The sequence below is a fragment of the Oryx dammah genome, unplaced genomic scaffold (assembly GCF_014754425.2).
Source record: "Oryx dammah isolate SB20612 unplaced genomic scaffold, SCBI_Odam_1.1 HiC_scaffold_7, whole genome shotgun sequence".
NCBI lineage: Eukaryota > Metazoa > Chordata > Mammalia > Artiodactyla > Bovidae > Oryx > Oryx dammah.
In genome coordinates, this window is record NW_024070191.1 from 36,158,874 (window position 1) to 36,163,074 (window position 4,201).

At 45.3% G+C, this 4,201-nt stretch overlaps 1 protein-coding gene across 1 annotated transcript in view; it reads right to left on the reverse strand.

Annotated features, from left to right (window-relative positions):
- The window catches only part of CHRNA6 (cholinergic receptor nicotinic alpha 6 subunit), a 12,297-nt gene extending 9,127 nt beyond the window's left edge, over positions 1-3,170 (reverse strand). Inside the window, exon 1 of the mRNA XM_040243261.1 lies at positions 3,045-3,170. The gene's annotated coding sequence lies outside the window, so the exon portion shown is untranslated. The remainder of the gene's footprint in view (positions 1-3,044) is intronic.
- Positions 3,171-4,201: the final 1,031 nt, after the last annotated feature.

Consider the following 4,201-nt stretch of genomic DNA (forward strand, 5'->3'; position numbering starts at 1 on the left):
CCTCAGTGGCGACAATGTATATGGCCCACAGGGACTTCCAGTGCTCTGCATGAGAACAGGTAGCCTCCAAAATACTAATTAGGACTATGATAGTAATATCGGACAAAGTAACTCAGAGGAAAAAAATTTCTAAAGATAAGAGGGACATTAAGTAATGACAGAAGATGTAATCCCATAGGAAGACATAATGATCCTAACTGTATGCACCAAAACCAGAATTATATGAAACAGAAACTGATAGAGCTGAAAGAAGAAACAGATAAGTCCCCATTTACAGTTAGAGATTCCCAGCAACCGATAGAATTACTTGACAGAAATCAGCAAAAATAGGGAAAATCTGAACAATAGGATCTAATCGATGTATACAGACACGCCACTCAAAAACAGCAGAACACACCCTTTTTCAAGCACGAATGGACTATTACCCAAGATAGATCATATCCTTATCATGAGCCATCAAACAAACCTCAAAAATTTTAAAAAGTTGGAATCATAGTGTGCTTCTTACTATAATGGAATCAAACTAGAAATCAATAACAAAAAGACAACAGGAACGTCTCTAAGTCCATGGAAATTAAATTTCTAAATAATCCATGAGTCAAAGAGAAAGTCTCAAAGGGAAGCTTTTAAAATACATAAAACTGAGTGGGAACAAAACCATAAGACATCAAAATATGAGGGACACAGATAAAAACAGTTCTGAGAATAAAATTTGCAGCTAAATGCTTACGTTAGAAATGAGAAAATGGGAAGTTGGGGTTAGCAGAAGTAATTTATTAAATATAGAATGAATAAACAGGTTCTACTGTATAACACAATATCCTATGATAAACCATAGTGGAAAAGAATTTTTAAAAAATGTATATATATTATATATATCTAACTGAATCACTTTGCTGTACAACAAAAATTAATACAACATTGTAACATTAAAGAAATGAGCAGAGGCTTCCCTGGTGGCTCAGTGGTAAAGAATCCACCTGCCAGTGCAGGAGACACGGGTTCTATCCCTGATCAGGGAAGATCCCACAAGCTGTGGAGCAACTAAGCCCATGCGCCGCAACCACCTAGTCTGTGCTCCAGAGCCCGTGAGCCACAGCTGCTGAAGCTGACTCACTCTAGAGCCCATGCTCTGCAACGGAGAAACCCTCGCACCATAACTAGAGAAGCCCCTGCTAGCAACTAGAGAAGAGCTCGAGCTGCAATGAAGCCTAGCACAGCCCAAAATAAATAAGTGCATACAATTATTTTTAAAAAAGGAACCAATGGACTCAATGCTAATTTAAAAAAATAAAAATGAGTGGTCCCATCTAGGTGGGAGAAAACATCTGGCTCATTTTTTAAAAATCACTGTTTACCAGCGTATACACACTTCCAGCCTGGGCCAGAAGCCAGAGGATGGGCCAGGGTCAGCCCTGGCCCCTGGGAAGCATGGGCTGGAGAAACATGGTGGGTGGGCCTGAGCTTCAGACCCTTATCTGACGGCTTCCCCCTAGGCACGCCTGGAGCCACCACCGTTTCTCCCAAGCAAAGCTGAGAAGAAGGAGGGCTCCTCTGTCTGGGGCTGCCCCCTCCCCCATCCATGTGCCATCTGTCTGTACACCACCGTCTCAGCGATGCTTCGAATGCCTCTCAGGAGCCTGCCTATTCCTAGAATTTGGTCCACGTCCAGAGCCTACCCCTACCACACCTTGGAGTCCAGAACCCACCCCGTACTGGGGCACCAGGCCCCACACCTCCTCTGCCAGCACTTAGGTGCCAAGATTGTTCAAAACAAAAAACTCTCGTCCTCCCTGCCCTTGAATAGGGTACCAATTAATTTAAATGAATACCTCCAAACACCCATCTGCTTGTTAGGACTTGATGGAACCCTGTATAAAAGAAAGTGAACTCTTTCTTTATTCCATAACACAGGAGACTTAGAGCACTTCATCTGTAGAGTAAAACAGGCATGAGTGTTGGGGTTAAACAGGCTTGACTGAACTGCAGTGCTGCCATCTGTAATCATGTGTCACTGGGAATGTGGCTGACCTGAGCTGCTCTCTCCCCAGCTGTAAGACACAAAGGACAGCCACAAGGTGTAGACACTGGTACATAATGGGTGCACGATGAAGTCAGCTCCTCTTGTATTCCCCCTTCAACTGCCACCCTTCGCCTCTTGGCTTCATAAACTGGTTCTGAGAACATTCCCAGAGATACACTACCTTAACAGAAATAAACATGTTACTTTGCCAACAAAGGTACGTCTAGTCAAAGCTATGTTTTTTCCAGTAGTCATGTATGGATGTGAGAGTTGGACCATAAAGAAAGCTGAGTGCCGAAGAACTGAGATGCTTTTTAACTGTGGTGTTTGGGAAGACTCTTGAGAGTCCCTTAGACTGCAAGAAGATCCAACCAGTCCATCCTAAAAGAAATCACTCCTGAATGTTCATTGGAAGGACTGATGCTAAAGCTGAAACTCCAATACTCTGGCCACCTGTTGTGAAGAACTGACTCATTTGAAAAGACCCTGATGCTAGGAAAGATTAAAAGCAGGAGGAGAAGGGGATGACAGAGGATGGGATAGTTGGATGGCATTACTCAATGGACATGAGTTTGAGTAGACTCTGGGAGTTGGTGATGGACAGGGAAGCCTGGCCTGCTGCTGTCCACGGGGTCACAAAGAGTCGGACATGACTGAGTAACTGAACTGAACTAAACAGAAATAATGACAGCATCCTCGGGGGAGTGGATCCCTTGCAATGGGCCAGCTTTGAAGGGCCGGTACTTCGTAGATTCTTGTTTGTTCCTTTTTTTTTTTTTTTTTAATTTTTTTCTTTTTTTTTTTTTTTTGCTGAGCCATGTGGCTTGTGGGATCCTAGTTTCCCGACCTGAGATCAAACCTGGGCCCTTGGAGTCCAACGTGGAGTACTGCCCACTGGATTGCCAGAGAATTCCTTTAAATCCCTTTATTTACCCCAGTGCAGTGAGTGGCAATTGCTCGGACCCCTCAGAGTTGGAGCCCCTTGAGGCCACGTGGTACGTGGTGACCCCCTCGCACTTACCACATCGGCCAGCTGTGTGATGGCCACTTCAAAATACACGGTGATCGGGTCGGAAACGTTCTCCACGGGCCTGATGAACTGGTTATAATGAGCGAACAGCTTGTGAAAGAGCCTCTCCTCCGATGCGCAGCCTGCACAGCCTTTGGGCCAAACAGAGGGAGGAGTTAGAGAAGCAGAGAGCGTGCACGTTCCAGGGCCTTCCCTCCTCAGGAGGCGGGCATGGGCATCAACGTCCCCCAGGACCACGTCACCTGGCCCTCTTGGCCAGGCTCCTCGCCTTTGTCATGGAGATGTCAAGATTAGGGCCTGCGTCTCAGGACTGGTGAGAGGGTGAACAGAGTGATGCTGGGAAGAGCGCTTCCAAGTGGGTGGTCGGCTCCATCACTGAACAGAACTCACCAGCTCGCTGATCTAGTAACTACAGTCCTGAACTTCCCTGGTGGTCCAGTGTAACGGTAAGACTTCCTGCCAATGCAGGGGACGTGGGTTCCATCCCGGGGATGTGGGTTCAATCCCTGGTCCGGGAAGATCCCGCATGCTGCAAGGTAACTAGGCCTGTGCACCACAGCTCCTGAGGCCTGTGTGCACTAGAGTCTGTGCTCCACGCCAGGAGAAGCCACTGAGAAGCCCCACAGTTAAAGCAAGCCCACCCATGGCAGTGAGGACCCAGCACAGCCGAAAATTAATTCATGAATTAAAAAAAAAAAGTCCTGCTCTTTCTTGACAAAGGACTGATCTGACTGGCCTTTGTTTCTACAACCAGAAGGGTGTGTAGCTGGGGCAACTTCATCGAACAAACTCAAATAGCTACCAAGTTTATTAAGGTCTTAAGCCCTCCTCCTTTTAAAAATCAACTTTCAACTTCAATTACCTTGGAGATGTGTGAGAGCGCAAAGTTTCTAAGGGAAATTTTGCTGGGAATGTTTTTTAAAGAACCCCCAAAGTTCTTAAGCAATAGCTCTTTCAGTCATTCAGTTTCAGACAATAATGTAATCATATTTCTTTGTATTTTCCCAAGAGTGCATTAAATGTGGGTTACTTGCCTTCATTTGACATAATTCATCTCATTAATACCCTTTTCCTATTTTTCCTCATAGAAGTCAAATTTGATACCTGAGATATTAGGCTAAAATTTCCCAAAGGGATTTATGCCCTGA